The 19,146-nt window shown below is 51.4% G+C and overlaps 1 protein-coding gene across 2 annotated transcripts in view; it reads right to left on the bottom strand.

Annotated features, from left to right (window-relative positions):
• The window catches only part of KIAA0040, a 31,202-nt gene extending 17,125 nt beyond the window's left edge, over positions 1–14,077 (bottom strand). The window contains exon 1 of one of the 2 annotated variants that reach the window (XM_079106831.1): positions 13,704–14,077. The gene's annotated coding sequence lies outside the window, so the exon portion shown is untranslated. The remainder of the gene's footprint in view (positions 1–13,703) is intronic. The other variant, XM_079106832.1, reaches the window with a different exon arrangement.
• Positions 14,078–19,146: the final 5,069 nt, after the last annotated feature.

The raw sequence follows: 19,146 nt of genomic DNA, 5'->3' as shown, positions 1-19,146 counted from the left end.
GAGTGAGTTTCTTCATGAGACTCAGCACTATAAATTCTGCCTGCTCGGCCAGGTGGTAAGGAAGTCATGGAACCTCAGACGCTTCAGGCTTCTCATCCCTAAGCTGTGAAGATAACAATAACATTGACTTTGGAACAGGGACTTAGACAGGCTGTCCTTGCTAAAAGCAGTGACTCTTTATCTAGACCTGCAGATGCCCTCTGGGTAAGTGAAAGCTGGATGGAGCTGGTCTTTCTGCCTTCCTTTTGTGTCCATCTCCTTAAACTTTCAGTCAGGTCCCTGCTGAGCTTTGCACATAGGCATGTTAATCATTTAAGGAATGTTCATTTAAAAACTCATAATACATGGTTTATTAGCTCTAAATTTACCCTACGTGGCTCATCCCCCTTGAAGATTGAGGCCAGATTTGCAGCATCCTGTTGCAGAGCCCTGGAGTGGACACCTCCCAGGAACAGCAGGAACTATCCTTTCAGGGGGACCGAACCGCCCCCTTCCAGGATCACAGGTCTGATGGATAAACATCCTGAGCAAGAGGTGGAAATTGTTCCCTCAAGTGATAAAGACTTCTCCAGAGCCATCTTGCAAAACCAGAACTGGAGAATGATCAACTCTGATCAAGACAACCCACTTATACAGACCTCTCACCCGCCCCCAGTTCTTCCTCTATTTGAATTTAAAGTTCCTGTCAGCACCCGAAGTCAGGGCTGCGTGTGGGGTCTCACTCTGCCTTCTCAACATAGCCACACTGATTAAAGTTCTTTATCTGCTTTTCACCATGATGTTTTTTGCTTGGGGAAAGTGGCCCAGTCTGGTATGCTGGGACCCTTGGAGGCAGGCCTCTGGCCTAGGGTGCCAGTAACAAGTTCACTCATCCAGTGTGACTGTGTAAGTCAAATACAATACTCACACAAGTTCTCTTTTATCTGAAAATTCTCTGCAAAGTTTAATTTAAAAAAATGATAGCAATTAAATCCTTAACTAAATATCAGCAAGTGCCAGAATACGAGAGCACCATTAGGAAGGAGAGGTGGATGTTGGCTTAGGGTCTGTGGGGGAGGGGTGCGGGAGGGGAAGCGGTGGGCTTGTTATCACTTGGAGGAATGTCATGCTGCTGGGGACGGGGGCGCTTGGGGTGAGTGCGCAGGGTTTGCGACTGGGATGGTAGTGGAGATACCTTCTGAGGAGTGGGAAGGGCTGTGGAAGTAATTTTGGTGAGATTACCAGGGCTCTGAGAGCCTAGCATGGTGCCGTACAGTGAGCCCCAGGAACAGCCCAGAGGTCGTGAGCACAGGGACCTAATGGTATCAGTGTTTCAGTCTCCACATCCTCCTGCCTGATCGCACTCACAACCGAAAGGACTCCTCGCCAGGAGGGAGGATATGCAGGATTAAGCCCCCACCCCTGGTTTCCCTGGCAGTCTGCCCTACCCAGCTGGGTAGAGTAATCACAGATATTACAATAAAAAAACCTTTTATTAATAGCACACTTTCTCCCTTAGACAAAATCTGATTATGACCTGAAATGAAATATCACCAAACCAATCAGAAAGAAATGGCTATTTATCTCCTGGTCCCTTGGGAATGGGGGGCAGACAGGAGATAAAACCACTGATGAGATCACTTCTCCAGGCTGTGAACCGACACCCAAATGGCTTGGTTTTATTTGCCATTAGGAAAAGTCCTACCAAAATTGAACCTCCTCTGGATGTTTCGCCCCTGCAAACGTGTCTTCCTTCCACCCACAGGGGTGGGGACAGGGGAGGCCTTTCTTGTAAAGAGAAAACAACCGTTCAGCTGGCTGGGGCCGCAGCAGACGGACTGCCGCCTTCCCGATTCCCAGGTGATGCTCTCTTCACCTCCCTGGGCCCTGGAGAGCAGCGCAAAGGGGGACAAGGAATGGTGGCCAATCGCTGCCATACTGTGAGACTTGTGGCTTCCCTCTTGCTTTGGGTACTCCCATGAGCTCCTCTGTGTGGAACCCACAACTGTCCCCCAACCACCACCTCCGAGTCTCCCGACCTGTATTCATCCTCCAGTCTCAGCGGAGACCTTGGGAAAGGTCAGGGCCCCACTCTTTGACCCGTACTGTGCCTCACTGTAACTAGGACCCACACTAGGGTAATTGTTTATTTAATCACCTTTGTTTGGGCACAATAGATGGAATCTATTTCCATTACAGCTTCCCCATCTTCTGGGACCTATGTCCCTGGGAAATTTCTGCTAAATGAATGAATGAACATTTTTCTAGATGAGGGTACTCTGAGGCCCACTGAAATTAAATCACTTGTCTAAGGTCTACCAGCTAATTAAAGATGGATGACAAGGTCGTTCTCCTCCCTCTCTACTTAGTGCTGCTTCCACAATGCCACAGTGGTGTCTAGGTTAACATAAAACACTGTCGTCAGATAAAAAAAAGATATTTGGGGAAAAACTCTGCCAACTGGAATTTCGGTATTCTGGGTTTGGAGAATTCTTTCAGCCAGGGCAGAATGCTCGGATGCCAGATATGCTGGGGCATTCCAGGGGAGGCACTCTCTGTGGACAAAGACCATTGGCCTCAGGGGACGTGACCTTGTCTTATTGAGATGACAGCACTTGGAAGTGAGATTGCCCCCTTGTGGTCGTAAAGCCTGGGTTGATATGCTCCTGAAATGCCCACTGTTACAGTTTGGATGTGTGGTGTCCCCCAAAAGCTCATGTGTGAGCCAATGCAAGAAGGTTTGGAGGGGAAATGACTGGGTTATTCCCTTAATAGGGAATTAATAGGATTAACTGAGTGGTAACTGGAGGCAGGTGGGGGTGGCTGGAGGAAGCAGTTCATTGGGAGCGTGGCCATGGGGCATGTGTTTTGTATCTGGCAAGTGAAGACCTCTCTCCCTGCTTCTTGAAGCTCATGTGAGCCGCCACACTCTTCTGCCATGATGTCCTGCCTCACCTCGACCCCTGAGGAACGGTCTGCTGTCTGTGGATTGAGACCTCTGAAACGGTGAGTCCCCAAATAAACTATTCATCCTCTACAGTTGTTCCGAAGGGTCTTTTAGTCACAGCAGCGAAAAAGCCGACTAAATCACCCAGTGCTCTTGAACTAAGGGTATTTCATTTGGTAATTTTCGGTGCCAAGCCAACCGAGTAGGATATGTGTGTCTGTCCTCCTAGGCATCTTGTAAGCCCACTGCCATCACTGCGGAAAGTCTGCCTGCTTTCTCCCCTGGAGGGGAGCTCCCTTTGCTGCCTGAGCCTGGGTTGTGCACACCACTGAGGCTGCAGAAGCCGAGAACTGCCATGGCTGTTCCTGGTAGTGCAGCAGGTATTTCAATTCAGTGTACACTGGTCAAGCACCTACTATGCGCATGGAGGGCTTCTCTCTTCTGGAAAGTCTTATTTCCAGAAAATGCTGCCTGATGAGAAGTCTGGGTAAGGGATCCCCTGATCTGACCCAGAGACTGTGAACTCCAGGAAGCTGCTTTTTGGTTGGGAAATGGAGGAGCACTGGGGCAGGACGAGTTAAGTGGCCCAGGGGAACTGAAGCCAATGGTTACGGGGCTGTTGCTTCCAAGGAGGAGCCTGGCGAAGGCTTTAAGGAGGGTGGGACTTGAGTAGCACCTGCAGGGTGAGTAGCATGTTTCAAGGCAGCAGGTCGGGAAAGAAAGGGTGTTCCAGGCTGCTCAAGAAAGCACACGGGCTCAGAGGAAGAACCGTCAAGGTGGCCCAGGCTCGGCCGACCTGCAGGTTTCCAGCATCCCCTGTGGGGACATTCCATCAGCTCCCGCTCCTTCTCCCATCACCACTCTGGCTGCCAGGGCATTTCGGGGAGTGGCGGGGCACACGCAGGGATTCCTCAAGGCTGTGGCCCGTGGAGGAGTGCGACCATTGGGAAATTTCCTTTCTCCACACCTCATAAGGTGTTAGGCCTTGAATGACCTGGGATAGGGCTGGGGGTGAGGGTGGCTGACGATGTCCCAAGCCTGGGGACCTTCAGGAGAGGTTTTCCATGTTTGACCAAGAAGGCAGATTACTGCACTAAGACACTTGAGGAAACAGTGGGTTTTCCACTTCCCCTCTACCCACCCATCCCAACCACACTTAATCTCTTTGCACATCCTTAAATTTGGTGATGATCCTGATTCCAAATCTGCCACAAGGCTCTGGGTAACCGCAGCCAGTCCTACTTGATTGAAAGGGCTCCCTCTCCCTCACTCTCTCTCTCTCTCTTTTACACACACACACACACACACACACACACACACACAGGTCACCTACTTGTTTAACATCATCATCAACATTTAGCACAAGGTTTATGGAAACCCCATGATATTTTTTCCCCAAGAAGGGCCTCCCTGGATCAGCTTGTGGATCTGAGATTGCAAATGGAAGCCCACAAGGTAGATGCGAGCAGTGAATGGGTTCTGCTGGACCCACGCCCTCCCCATGCTCCTCACCACCTACTTCCCCCTTTGACTGACCACCCCTCCCTAGCTAGCTGCACCTCTCTGGGCCTCAGTTTCCTTAACTATAAAAGGAAGATAAGAACAGCCCCTCTGTCCTAGGATCATTGTGGGAAGCGGTTGACTTAAGTAATCTGCAAATGGAGTTACAACAGCAACTAGTATGGGATAAATGTTCACTGAACATCGTTACCCAACAGGCCCCTGTCAGCATTTGAGCTTGTGATGCCTGCTGTGGTCCACCAGTGAGGGACTTGCGAGTACAGAAGGGACTGCAGGGACGACTCCCATGCGTATCAAGCAGACACCTTTCATGCTTCATTATTTCAGAGCCAGACAGGAGTGCAAAGCTCTAGCAAAAATTGGCCTGCGTAGCTCCCACAAAAGGGATAGGAGGAGAAGGAAGACTTGGTTGCTAGGGGGCTTTTTCTAGAATCCCGGTTCCACAGAGACCATCCTAATTGAAAATCTCTTTCCTTCTCCACTTCCTGCCCTCCCTGACAATGCATAAGGTTATTGTTTCCTGAGAGTACACATGCTGTTCGTGTTTGCTTTCCGGCTTGACATAAGCCACAGAGAGCCCTTTTCTCTGGGATCCTCGGGGTCTAGTCTGGTACTGGCACAAGCATGTTGTATATGCTTGTTGATTGAGTAACTCACTGACTGGTTGTGGTCTTGGGGATGGAGAAGAACTGAAGTTAAGAGTGTGTCTGCGAGGGCTGTGTGTTACCTCCACTGGCACCCCAAGCTTGTGTGTGTTTACACACCTGTAGGCCTCTGTAGGGTCATGCCATGGGGTGGGGGTGGGGGGCTACAGCTAGGTAAGGAGACCAGGACTGGGGCCTGGGCAGATCAGGAAGGCCTCACAAGTGGGGCTGCAGTCAGAGTGGCAGCGTGCAGCTCAGGTAAAGTGGCTAGACACCTGGGGACCCAGCTTGGCAGGGATGGAGTGGGCATGAGGCATTCCAAGGTGGAATTCCTGGTCCTGAGCCTGGTCGGGGGGGCAAAGAGATGGCAGCCCCAGTGAGCAGAGACCCCCCAGGAAGAAGCAGTTTCTCCCGGCTCTAAGGTGAGGACAGGAGGGGCAGGAGGTGCTTGCAGGCTCCTGGTGGTAGGTCCCAGGTGGATCTGTGCCTGCTTTTTGTTTTGTTTTGTTTTGAAAATTCCTCACGGCCTCTAGCATGGTGTCAGGCACACACAGAGGTGCTTAAGAGATGTGTGTTAAAAAATGCAACCAGGTCATGTTGGGGCAGCTCCTGCTGTCTCAACAAGGCCACCGGGCCTCCTGAGAGTTCTATTGTTCTGCCTTCGCCAAGAAGAGTGGAAGATCAAGGGTAAGTGATAGGCATGACAGAGCTCTGACCCAGGAAGGAGGAGAGGGAACTAACATTTGGGGAGAGTCTAGACCTTCCCAGGGAGCTACCTGTTGGTTGAGTGAACCGCCTGGGGTATTGCCACGAGCTAGGAGTCTCTGAGGCATTAATAAGACCCGGACGTGAAAGGGAGAAATCACCATTTTGGAAGGTGGCGCCCAGTTAATTTTTTCTTTAGGATCTCATCCAACGCTAGAGTCTCCTCTCCAGGCCATTTGAAAGACCTCTTGTCCCCTTCCGACCCTCTTCCTTCTTTGCATTTCTTCTCATGTAACAGAGCTGTTTCTAGACACAGAGAGCAAAGGTCATTTTAGGATTTTTTTTGTCCCCTTTGCTGATCCTTGTCTGTCTGAGAAAGACTCTGAGTTGAAGTACAGGTCCCAGGTGTCGGTGAAAACAGGGAGATGGGGCTGGAAGCTTCATCCCTAGAGGGCGCGTGTTTATTAACCCACACGGAATGAGCAGCCACTCTGTGCCAGACACTGTGCCCTGGGCACGCCGTGGTGGAGGGGTGGGCCCAACAGGTGGGGCAGGGAGAGGCTCGGACTTTACCAGGGAGCCCAAAGGCTTATGAAGAAGATGATGGACTCTGGAAAACTGATTGCCCAAGGTGGGCTTAGGGCTCCTCTTCTGGGACCCCTGGGCCCCTAGTTATACAACCGTAGCACCCATGATACAGTGCTGCGATCACCTCTTTGCCTGTCTGCCGAAACAGACCGGCAGCTCCTGACACTAGAACGGCTTCCCACAGCTTCTCTGCAGGTGAGTTCCTGAGTGGGACGGGGACAGCACTTGGCCCCGTGGAGACCTTGTTTCCTCATCTGCAGGTGTGGGATAGTAGGAGCACCTCTTGCTGAGCTGACATCAGGGTTAAATGTGAGGAGGTAGGAAGGACTCGGTGCTCTGCCCAGCACCCACCCAGGACTCCACAGATGCTGCTGCTTCCTGTTCGGTGACACCCAGGAGGAGCTTGTGTACTCCAAGCATCCGAGCAATCCCGAATCTTGAGGACACTGGATTTAATATCTCTTACTAAAGCCCAGGATCAAAGGCATTGAAGAAGAGACCAACCAGGCCTGGGAATGTAAGCCACGTAATACGCACATGGTCTTCAAGAAAGGCAGATGGATTTCTAAGTACGCTGATAAAATGTAGGGGAAAGGAGAGCAGTTTGGCAAGTCCTCAGAAAGAAAGCTAAACACAGATGTATCGCATGATTCGCAATCCACTCCTAGTTCAGAAGAATGGAAAATAGTCCTCGAACTCACCCTGTGCGCGCATGATTATAGCAGCCCAAAGGTGGGAATCGCTCCAACGCCCACCAACAAACGAATGGATAGACAAACCAAACGGTGGCCTTACATACCATGGAGCACTATTCATTCATAAAAGCATCAAGTTCCAACACATGCCACAACGCGAATGAGCCTCGGAAACATCGTGTTAAGTGAGAAAAGCCAGTCACTGAAGGTCACATGCTGCATGAGTCACTGATGTGAAACACCTGCCCTAGGTAAACCCTCCCAGGCAGAGTGCAGGTGGGTTGCCAGAGGCAGGGAAGAGGAAATCAAAGGGAGAAACTGCTTAACGGGTTTTATTTCAGGTAAGGAAAAAGTTTTGGATGAGATAAAAGTTGCGGTGAATGTCCTGAATGCCACTGAGCTGCTTACTTGGGAATGGCTGATTGTACGTAATATGAATTTCACCTCAGTGGAAAAATACAGGAGATAATGCACCATTTCTTAAAAACTAACACACAGCACATGGAAAAGAATGGCTTGGCCTCATTATCCCTCGTTGGAGAAGCAGGAAATGTTGTTATAGAACTCTCTGGTGTGTTCATCCATTCACTCTAACACCAAGTGCTGAGCGACCACATACCCAGGGGTTCAAGTACTTTTTCCCTTACTTTCATATCCCACCTTGAAGGAATAATATTTTTCAAACTACCCAGATCTTACTCCTTGGAAAATGTCAGTCAGAAGCATCTGGCATTGCCCGTGTGGCACACACCCTATGACTGTATTTGCCCTCTGTCCCAGACAGTGGGCTGCTGTGGGGGACGCCGTGCCTTTGTCTGGTAGTGAGCTATCCTTTCAACGGCCAGCCTGGGAAAGCAGTGCCAGGCAGCCACGGCACAGCAAAAGCCCAGCTCTCTCCCCAGAGAGGCCAGGAGCTCTGGCAGAGCAGGGAAGAACAGAGTCCTAGGGAACCCACAAGCACCCCCAGGCACCTGCAGAACCTTGCTTTCTTCCTGCCTCAGCCAACTTTGGTCTCACCATCCCAGAGAGCAAGCTCTGAGTTTCTGATCTGGACACTCAAAGAGCTCGGAGCAGGCCATGTCTGTGTGGTGTGGGGGGCAAGGCGCGCCCCTCCCCCAGTGGGGGTCACACTGTGGATGGAGTGGGCCGCCTGTGTCATGGGCTGGAGGCTTTACCTGGGTCACCACTGCGCTGGCAACTCTGCTCAGCAGACTGTGGGCTTGGGGCGGGAAGCCATGCTTCAGGTCAGGCGGAAGGTGGAGAGGGAGGCGGGGTGGGGGCGGAAGCCAACGGTGCTTTAAGATGGGGCAGGGCTGCAGGGCTGGCCTTAAGAGCCGCGCATCCCCTGCTGGCTATGAACTTTCTCCCCAGCATAATGTCGAACAACCGACACATGCAATGATGTGCTCCTAAGGTGACCTGGGGGGGGGGGGGGGCGGGGGACAGCCACGCCATCATCTTTGCACGTCTCCAATTCTTAGCACCACCACTGCATAAATGGCCAGCGCTAGGCTCGCATGGACACTGAAAGTCTGTGGGAGCCGAGAAAGCCTGGAGGGACATCTGTCCACTCCAGGTTCCCAGCTACTGAGAAGGTCACTTTGACACCAGTGTCAGTTCCTGAGAGGTTTCAGATCAGTGGTGTCTAGTGACTCCTCTCGGGAGCTATGGCCGGGGCTCTGGGTGTTGATGACCACATGAAGAGGGGTTTTGAAAGCCTGTACCTTGTCCTGCTGGGTGGGCAGCACAAGGGTCCAGGATTAGAAACCACAGGCAGAAGGTGCAGACTCAGTGTCTGACTTGGGTGGGGGAGGGCACAAGTAGGCTCCACAGAGGGCCGTGTTTTCTTGGCATTTACAGTGGCTCCTGTCACATGCCACTGTGTCATGCTGCTCCCACAAGACTAAAGCTAATGGGACTTCCCACTGCCCATGACCCAGCCTCAGCCTCCACGGCCATTTCCAAACCTAGGCCCCCAGCTCTTCTCCCTCTCGGGACAATCGAAAGATGAAGAGTTCTGTAACGTGCAACTATCCTTCCTCTACTGTTCATATACTTCCTCCTTTCTTCTGCCAATTTTCTTTCACGGTTTCTCCAGAAAACTAAACGAAGGTGCTGATAGGCTTTCCTTCAAGCTATGCATCTTGACGTGAGGGTCGTAGTCAAGGAGAACAAAACCTCGACTGCAAAACATCCTAGGCGGGGGTGGACACAGACGGCCAAGGACAAGCCTGTCGCGGCTTACAGCACCGTCTCCTCTTCAGTTTTGGCCAAGAGACAACAATGGTTAGGTTTCATTTCGGTTTTTAGACACTGAACTCCATGCGGCGGCTTGTTCACAGCCGTGGGAGGAAGTCTCTTCTCAGGGGTGAGAACTGGGTCTGGCTACTGCCATGGTCCCTTGGGAACTGCCCCTGGGAAAGGGATCCTGTGTTTGTGGGCGGTTCATTTAGGAGCTTGGCTCCCCTCTCCTGGTCGCCCCGAACTGTGCACTCATGTCCCCAGTGGAAGCTCTGTCCAGATGGCTCAGACTGATGTGGGGGAGTGCCAGACACCTGAGCTGGCCTGCAGCCCTGGGGATCACCCTTCAAAGAATTTGTTGTGGATTTTCCTCTGGCTGCCTGGGAGGGAAGAGGTCTGTCCTGCCACTCTTCTTACCGCTCGCTCTTATTGTACCCAAGATGAGTCTCAGGTGCTCGGTTGTTTACCGGTAGCCCTGCTTATCATGCTGCAGGCTGTATGCTGACCTGTGACCTGGAAGGGTGACTCAGGCACTGGTCTGCACCACATTCTCATTGCCGAGGCCAGTCTTCACGACAAGTTTGGCAAAGCACCGTAAAGGTTTGAGCTAATTAAGGTACTGGGTATGGCCCCACCTCAGGGGGGGTCTTTGGGAACTCCTGAGAATGTTTAAGGATGGAGCTGAGGAGGCAGGGGGCATGGGGATGTAAGGCAAGTGTCCTAGGGGCTAGATCTACCCTCGTTTCCTCAGGGTCTGCTCCTGATATGCTCCTGAGGCCACTCGGGGAAGGCTCAGCTGTCAGGTATGATCTTCTTATTTCACCTCTCCACCACCATTGGAGTGTCTGCATGTGTCCTTGTGTGCAGAAGTTCTAGGTAACAGAGATCTTAGATACTGTAGGGTATTTCCGAACAGAAGAACAGAACTTGGATTTTGGTCTTCCATGAACCAGCTGTGTGACCCGGGGACTCTCTTCCCTCTCTGAGAAGTGAGGGGTAGGTGGGGTTGGCTCATCTCTAAAGTGATTTTCCACTTGAAGTCTCTGAACCCGGGGTAACTTCCTGTTTTTCATCAACAGTTGGCTTTTACTAGAATTCCGTTCACTTAAAAGTTTGGATGCCTGAGTAAAATTGCGCTGCCCTGGGTTGCAGTATGTCAGGTCTCCCTGACTGGGAGAAGGGAAAAGCACACACCCATCTAAGCTATCAGGCGGTGCGCAGATTCAGGGCCACTGTACCGCTGGCTTAATCAGCACCTTGGCAAAGATTAGAAAAAAGTGTCCCCTCCAGGAGGACTCAGCTGCAAGTGGGGTGGGTTCCTGACCAGGTCAGTGAAATCCTGGCTGCTTCCAGTCCCATGAGCTCCCAGTGACCCTTGTGCACTGAATGACCTGCATACATACGTATTAGGGGAACACTGGCTTCTTTGGGTTCTGATGACTTTGGCTAAGGAGTAGAAAAGGTTGAGGCCAGAATAGATGCACACCAGTGGAAGATGGAAGGGGACTTTTATCAATACTGCCCTGCTATTAAAAAGCTCCAAATCTGGGTCTATGATGCCCCTTAGATCCTATGCCTACACAGCCCATCTGATTAGGGTCGAGTCAAGAGATAAGATTAGTAATGATAATAAAAAGTCTTACATTTTTATAGAGCCTTACAATTTATGTGGCACATTAAATGTACTTTCTTTTTCAATTGGATTCTGATTCTAACCATTGCCCTGGTGAGTAATAATTATCCCCATTTTAAATACAAGGGAAATGAAGCTGAGAGATTCAAAGACTTGTTCAAGGACAGCTACTTAAGTGGTCAAGCTAGGAATTGAACCCACAACTGTCTAGCTCCAAATTCAAGGATTTTTGTTTTTTCTTCCATGCAAGTTATACAAGATCCTGATCTGGGTGACTCAGACCTAAGGAACTATTCTGCAAGGGTCTGGAATTAGTCTGAGCTGGTCATCCTCCTTGTTTTAGTGAAGGCTGGACTCTCCCACACAGGTGTGGTAAAGATTTGGGTCTGAGTTCTGGAGAGGTCCTGGCAGATCTTCCAATTGAACTCAATATTCATTTTTCACACAGTGGAGACATTGGGGGTTGGAATCCCTGGATATTCACTCATTAAATGCATCTGTGTGCCATTAACCCACAGTTATTGCCAACATTTTAGGAATTACTCTGCTGGGTATCTCGGGAAAACCTGGAGTCTGGAGAGTCATCTCTCCATATGATGGGAAAATAATGCCCAAGGCCACAACTGCTGACAGACACTGCTCTTCAGTCATTGTGGCCTCCATGTTAGTGTCCTCACCGGTCTCTTCAGCTGCCTTCAACACTGCTTCTATACACAGCCCCGGGGACAGTTAAACTGGAGTCTCCTTGGCCTCTGTCTGAGCTGCATACCTGCATTCCCGGCTGCCCGCTGCCTCAGTCCATGTGACCCCTCCTGGGCGATCGACTTAAACATGTGTCAAGGGTCATGCTGCCTGCTCCTGCAGTTGCTTCCTGAGCCATGGACGATGCCACCACACACCTTCCCCTGCCCTCCAGTACAATACCTTGCTACATTCTGCTTTTGATTCGACTTCCTAAACACTCTGAAAATCCGCTCCCTCTCCTTTTCCAGTGCCATGGTCTTCTTAGTGCTGCTCATTATCTCTGCTTCTCATCTCCAGGTCAGCCGCCATCTGGCCATTCATTCCTTCTCCAAACTGAATCTGGCTACCCTTCCTCCACCTAACGGCTTCCCACTGCTCCAGGCTGGGAGTCTCCCTTGGCAGTGCAGGAGTGTCATCTCCCTCAGCTGCCCATACACTTGACATACTTTTTCCTTTGCCCAAAAGACCCTTTCCCTGGGAGTTTCTAGTCATTTTCAAGATCCTACTCATGCATCCCTTCTGAGGTGCTGACTTCCCAGGTAATTCCTAGGGAGGAATTCCCGTTTCCTCCTTTGGATGGTTTTATTACTATTATGATGTGTATATTCCTAACTGTGTTTTGTTTCTGTAGCATCTATTTGTCAGGTTAGGACTCCTCAGGGGCAGAAACTATCTCATTACCAAGGCCTGGAATGCTCTCAGCCCACAGTAGGTTCAGTAATGTTGGCTGGATGGATGCGACGGGTGCTCTTCCCTGGCAAAATCAATAATGTAGCTTGTGGAGTGTTCCTTATCCTCTTGGGTTTTGTCTTGAGGTAAAAGGGCAAAGATCACCATCTTCATTCTCTAAGCTGAACGCTGACAATGTATAAAGGCTAAGAGAAATATTTGCTTCGCAATGCATCTCTTTCCTAAAATTGTGTCTGGGGTGGGGATGGGGAGGTAGAATTTCAGAGAAAATCAAGGACTTGACCCGATTTTTCAGCACTGGGCAAAGGGCAAGCATATCACATCAAGTGATGGGTAGAACGGAATCAGCTTAATGCCAGTGAGACCCTTGCTGGATTCTGTAGGTAGAACTTGCAAACCACTTGTAAAAGGGTTAGGAACAAGTTGCATCAACACTATGTTTAACTCCTCCTAACTCAAGACTCTTATTAACCAGCAGAACTTCAGAATGAGAGTTCCGTAAGGGTAGCTGCAGGTTCCTAGGCGTGAGATGCAAATGCCTTGGAAGGCAGGTGCTTCCCAGATGCCAAGTGCTATTTCTCCCCTTCGCTCAGCAGTCAGCAGAGCAGTCCTGCAGGTTACCATGGAGTGCTGGCTCCAGGAGATGTCTTAAATTAGGGCAAGTGCTGGCCTCTGCTTCGTTTCCCTTTCGGTTAGGCAGCGCTAGTGCTCCCACAAGCTATTTATCATTTACTTAACTCCACTGCTACACAAAGTATTCCCTTAAAACTTTTCAAAACAGGAGGGAAGCAGGTCCAGGTGAGTCCTTCAGTCTACCTTCGGGGGTGGGAGGGTCTGAGAATGGGACCCTTTAGAGAGTTGAAAAAGTCTGGAAACAATCGAACCACTGAAAATTTCCCGGAGACTCAGAGACGCTGCAGCAGACAGGTCCCACTCCGCCCCTGGCTCCAGGCCACATTTTCATTTTGGCCAGTTTCTTAGCCCCATTGACTATTTGGCTTCACCTGGAAACCTCCAAGCCTGGGATGCTTTGGAAGGGTCTCGGGCCTGGACTTCCTCAGCGGGAGCCAGAATGACTCTCTGTCCCTTTCTCTGTCCTGTGGCAGCAGTGTCCACTGGAGTAAGAACTCCACCCCAAACTCCCGAGGAGCCCATGTGGCCTCTGCCCAGAAGCCTGCTGAGAATCCTCGCAGGGGACGCAAAGTGGGACTCAGTCCCGCAGGGCAGGAGGTGTCGGAGACGACCGCGGGTCTCTCTGAAGGGCGCGGGCCCGGGGTGCCCTCCGGAACACTCCGATCACACGGTCTGAGACTCACCTTTCGGGCGGGTCGAGGAGGCTTCCTGCGGGCGCGGCCCGGGACCTGCCGCGTCCCTGAGTGACAGCCACCCGGACGGCGGGGCCGCGCTGCTCAGCGCTCGGGGCGGCGCGGCTGGGCCCGCGGGCGCCTACCTGCCGCTCCGCGGGGAGAAGGGCCCTGGGTGCGCCCTGCCCCGCCGCCGGCCGACGCCGCGCATACTCGAGGTTCCACGGCCGCCCGTCCTGCCCCTGATGTCGCGGACACAACTTCCTGGATCGCGCTGCCGTCCGCACCGCTCCGCAGCTCGGCCCGGGCTTCCCGCCGAGCCGCCGACCACCGGCGCCCTTGGCCTCGGGCGCACACGCCCGGCCGCGCCCGCCCCGGCCGCGCCTCCGCCCCCGCCGTGACGCGCTCCTGCCCTCGGCGGCGGTGGCCTTGCGAGCGCGCCTCCTCCAGGACACCGCGCCTCCTCGCGGCCCGCGGCGCCAGCCGGTTTCTTTCACAGACGCCCCAGTGTTCCCAGGGTCCGGCGCAGCTCAGGGCAAACCCGGCCCCCGGAAAAAGAGCCCCGTGCGGCCCAACAGAGGGACTTCTTGGAGAGGAATGGGAGGCCTTGCAGAGGGAGACCGCGCAGCGCGGGCGAAGCTCCTGTGCCTTATCTGGAGGAGCCAAAGTGACAGTCCCTCTAGCCAACGCCCTATGTTCCTAGCGACATGTCTTCTCAGAGATGTCTTTGAACACGCATGGAAGGTGTTAGGGGAAATCGTCACCAGGCGTTGTCAGAAGCAGAGATGGAGGGGAAAGTCAACTGCAAAAGTTCTCTGGGGTTCTTCTCACCCCTTTTATCCCTGTCTCTCGAGTCCAGTCCTAGAGATCTGAGAAACAGAAAGACAGTGCCAACGTTTCCGGGAGGATACAGCACAGAGTTCTGATGGCCTCGGCCTGGGAACTTGTTTAGTGTCTCTAAGGTTTCTTTGGGTGGGGAGACAAGGGTTTCGGGACCTGGCTGTGGAGTGTCCAGGGTCTTCCTCAGAGTCCTCTTGGGAGGCCTTTCTGGGACATGGGCGTGAGATTCTGCCCACTTGACTGTGTTTCCCAGGTGCACAGGTACCAGCTGCCAGGGGCTGCTTTGGGGCTTGCTCGCCACCAACTGGCCCTGGGCATTGCCCTCCCAGTGGGGCCATGGAAATGACTGGTGCCAACTGTTAAAACTGAAGAACAAGCGAGCCCTTCCTGTTTATGCTGCAGAGGCCAAATGGCTCTGAGTTGAAAGGCCAAAGAGAAAGCCCAGCGCCCCAGCCAGGAATGTCCAGAATGGTCAGGGAGAGAGAAAGAGAAATGTGTTCTTTCAAGTGAAGATTAGAGGACATCTTCCCAGAAATCCAGGCAGATTTCTGTGCTCAGTCTGGATTTGAATAAGATGGGGGAAGAGGAGTCCCAGAAATAGGTGGGTTAGTGGGTAGTTAGATGGGATTGCAGGGAGTGGAAATTTGGGCTTTGAAAGAAGATACACAGGTTCTTAGGGAAGACGTTGCCTAGACGTGGACTGAAACAGCCTCTTGGGAGAGCCAGTTCCTCAACAGGTGTTTTTACCAGTCTGTAGCAACACTGTGCCTGTTACCATCTACCTACATAGAGTTGGTTCCCCTGAAACTCCTGAAACCCAAAGCTGGAGAGCAGGGTCTGATAGTTGAGAAAGACAGGCTTGGGGTTTGACAGGAAGGCCACAAATGCTGCGCTGAGCATTCCAGAAATGACGGCTCCTTCCACCTGGAGCCGCATGGCCAATGTGTCATTCGCTCTGACATTACACATGTATGGCATATGATATTAACCTTTTACACATGGGAAACTGAGGTTCGGAAGAAGGCAAGTGACTCTCTCAAGGTCACAGCTCATAAGTGATGGAGCCCAGATTTGAGTCCAGGTTTTTCCCACCCCTGATTTCCCCTCCATCTCATCCAGCAGAGGAAGACGTGGCCCTCTCTGAAGGAACACTTGGGTAGAGTTAACGAGCAGGTCTGGAATAACGCTCATATAGGGAAAGATGTGAAAAGTACTTTGCTTACCAACATTACAGACTGTTTCTGGCTGAGGAGACAGTTATCAGGGTGACTTTAAGAGAAAAGCCAGGGAAGAAAAATGAGAGAAACTGAGGCAGTTGACTTGCTCTCGGGGCTTCGTGGATATGGCTGTGTGAAGAAGGAAAACCAAGGCCTATCCACAGGGTGGTATTTCTGTGGCGTTTCAGTTCCTAAGGAGAAAAGCCCAATGCGGAGAGCTAGTAGCTTCTGTGGCAGACAAGTCAGGGACTTATTGGAAGGCAAGATGGTGGCTTTGCTGACCCTGGATGGCCAAGACTGCAAGGTCTGTTGAGGTATTGAAGCGATTAAGAAGATACAATTATGGCAGAAGGAGAGGAGTGGGCATCCGGCCAGAGTGTGCTTGTCCAGGGTAGACGATGCCTGCCTGGGAGAAGGCAGGTCCGAGCACCCACCTCTTATTTCATTCAACGCCTACCAACTCCTGACTGGCCGCGGACCATCTCAGCTCTGTTCCAGTTTGCTTCATCCTCATTATTTTTCTTGTTTCAGTACAGATATTTGAAGGTGGTCAAGAAGTTAGTGGGTGCCAAATGGAGTGAAACGGATCATTAACATCTAATTAAGAAAAGGAAGGCCTAAAACAGCAGGTCTGTGACCTGAGACTTGAAATGCGAAGCCCTTTTCTGGGGGACCACCCCCCACTAACTTTCACACCTGATGTGTCTTGGTATCATGTCAGTGTGTTTCAGACAGGAGGTGTTGCTTCCCTCGAACGTTGTGAAAATCAGCAGGGCATTAAGTGTCGAACTTTGGCCTGCTCCCACGGCCAACACTGACGGCGCTTGCTCCTCTTTCTCAGTAATGCCCTGTTTCAGACAGGCTGGTTGCAGTGCTGGCCAGCTTGGATCTACCTGTGCAATCTGCCTGTGGGAGAAGTTTGCCCATCAGTTTCCAAATTCCAGGTCTAGAAGTGTCTAAGATAACGTGGTTCCGTGGAGACACTGCTGCACAAAAAGAAGCACCTTCTCCAAGTGTAAAAATACCGTATTGAGAACACTCTCCTACTCTCATCTAAAGCTGTGGTGTATTCTTGCCTGCAACATTGTGAGGGCCTCGCACGTCAGAGCAGGGTGGGAGAAAGCCCTGGAAAAGCAGCCCAGAGGACCAGGAGTCGGGGGGCTGCTGATAGGCAAGGAAGGAAGGAAACCATGAGACCATAAATGGTGTGAAGAAGATGAGCACAGACTTGTTCACCAGCTCCGGAGACAGCAGAGGGAGGCAAGCTCAGGACAGGCCCGCAGACACACCACTTCACAGGCAGGCGATGAGTTTGTGGGGTGATTATCCCCCAGAGGCGGCACAAGCTGGCAACAGAAATGGATTCCAAAGGTTTTGGACAGACTGTGAATGGCAGAGGCCTGAGGGAGACCCGTGGGAGGCTGAGACATCCTTTCTGGGGTTGGGGTCCAGGGAGACTCCATTAGCACTCACACAGCGTGCACCTTGTGGGCAGGGGCCGTGGCCTCTGTGGAGCGGGAAGCGGCCAGCAGGCAGTAGTACACTCCCTCCAGTTTCTACAGTCTCTGTGGCCTGTGCCTTAGGAAGGCAGCAAAACCTTGTTCTTTTCACCAAAGTCTCATGACCCATTTAAAATGTGTTAGTTACCTCTTCCTCATTTTGGCTTTTGACTTCTTTCAGATTTTGAATGTCTGTCTTCACATCAGTTATTGTATCTATCTCTTGCAGTTAGATTTCTGGCAGAACTTCCCTCCTAAATTACCTAATTCTGACATAGACTAATGTAATTGTGAAAGCTCCTTTAAAAAGAGAAGCAACAATATACTTTTCTTGGGGCTCTTTTTTTTTTTTTTTTTTTTAAACATGTCTTTTTTTTAAACCTTTATTTGTTTATTTTATGTGGTGCTGAGAATTGAACCAGTACCTCATAAGTGCTAGGCAAGCGCTCCACCACTGAGCCACAACCCCAGCCCCTTGGGGCTCTTTTTAATTGATATCCAGAATGTCCTTCAATGTGTACCCGGGGTGCCAGGAAAAATGGTTATTCTTATGGACTCCAACTCTTGGCATTGGGGCAAACTTGACTGTCTCCTCTAATAATTCTCCTACTCCTCCCCTACCAAAGTTCCCGTAGAGATCCTATGGGTTCTAGAGATAGCGCCAAAATCCCACCTCCTCTAGTATGGCGGTGAGGGCCGGGTGGTGGCTTCAGTCCCTTTGTTTATGCCTCTGGGCACTAAGGGGCCAGTTCTCATTCTATTTCTGGCTCACAGCCCCCCAAGTGGTGTCTTTAAAGCTGTCTTTATGGGACTGTGGCTGACAGTCGTCAACTGGCTGGCAACTTTTGTTCGGGGCCTTTGTTGGATTCAGCGTTGGCCTGGATGTAAACGGTGGGCCTCTGGACCCTCTTTTCTTGTGGCGGGGGTCTCAGAGTGGGAGGAGAGCTCTAGAGAGTTCTCGTTTGCCTGTCCGTGTGGTTTCCCTGGTTGTCTGCCTCCTCTTGCGGGTGGGTGTACTCACGGGCTTATGCAGTGAGCCCGGAGTGTGGGTTTCCTAAAGCACTTACGCGGACTAGGTGAGCGCTTCTCCCCTGTCCAACTCCCAGGAACCCTCAGCTGGCCCTGCCTGGCACATCCACTCTGGCAGAAGTTTTCGTGAAGCCTCGAGTCCTTCATTGCTCTCGCCCCCAGGGCCCATGGAGTAACTGTGGCTTTGAAATTTGCTTCCTTAACTACTTCACTGACTCAGAAGGCCAGCCAGCGTTGCCACGAACAGACTTCCTGTCCCTAGGCTGGCTGTTTGGTAGCAGGTAAAAGGAAGGGCCAACAGAGACATCAGAAGACCCTGATGGAGCCTTCATTGCCCAAGTGTGCAAACACACTCACTCTTTGGACTCGCTGTTTTCTGTGTTCCAGGCACCGTGTGACGCAGCTCGTGCACATTTCTTTTGACATCTAAGGGCACTGTGAGTTATTATTAGCCGTAACCCACCTAACACATGTGGAAACTGAGATTTGGAAAATTTAAAAATTTGCTAAAGCTCAGGTAAGTGGCAGGGAGAGAGTTAAAAAATAGAATATTTATTCAGGACGTATATGTTCCCAGTATCACGCAAAATATTAGATAGATAAAAATAAATGAGAGTCTTATTTCATGGGCTTACACTCGAGTCAGGTTTCAGCCCAGAAGTCCCTGAGTTCAGAGCGCCACTGCTGTCCACCTTGGTCACGTGGGCAGGTTTGGGTTGTCTGTGGGACAATTGTTTCAGGGGTGATAACGACAACAGTGATACCTAGTGCTTTGTAAATTTTCAGTTTGCGGGAGTGTTTCCTGGGTATTACTTAACACAGGGCAGGTCATGAGCAGCTGGGGCTTGTGGAGGCCATTGCCCACGAAGT

The sequence above is a fragment of the Sciurus vulgaris genome (genome assembly GCF_902686455.1).
Source record: "Sciurus vulgaris genome assembly, chromosome: 12".
NCBI lineage: Eukaryota > Metazoa > Chordata > Mammalia > Rodentia > Sciuridae > Sciurus > Sciurus vulgaris.
Note: the sequence above shows the minus strand (reverse complement) of the source record. Positions and strands in the feature narration are given on the sequence as shown.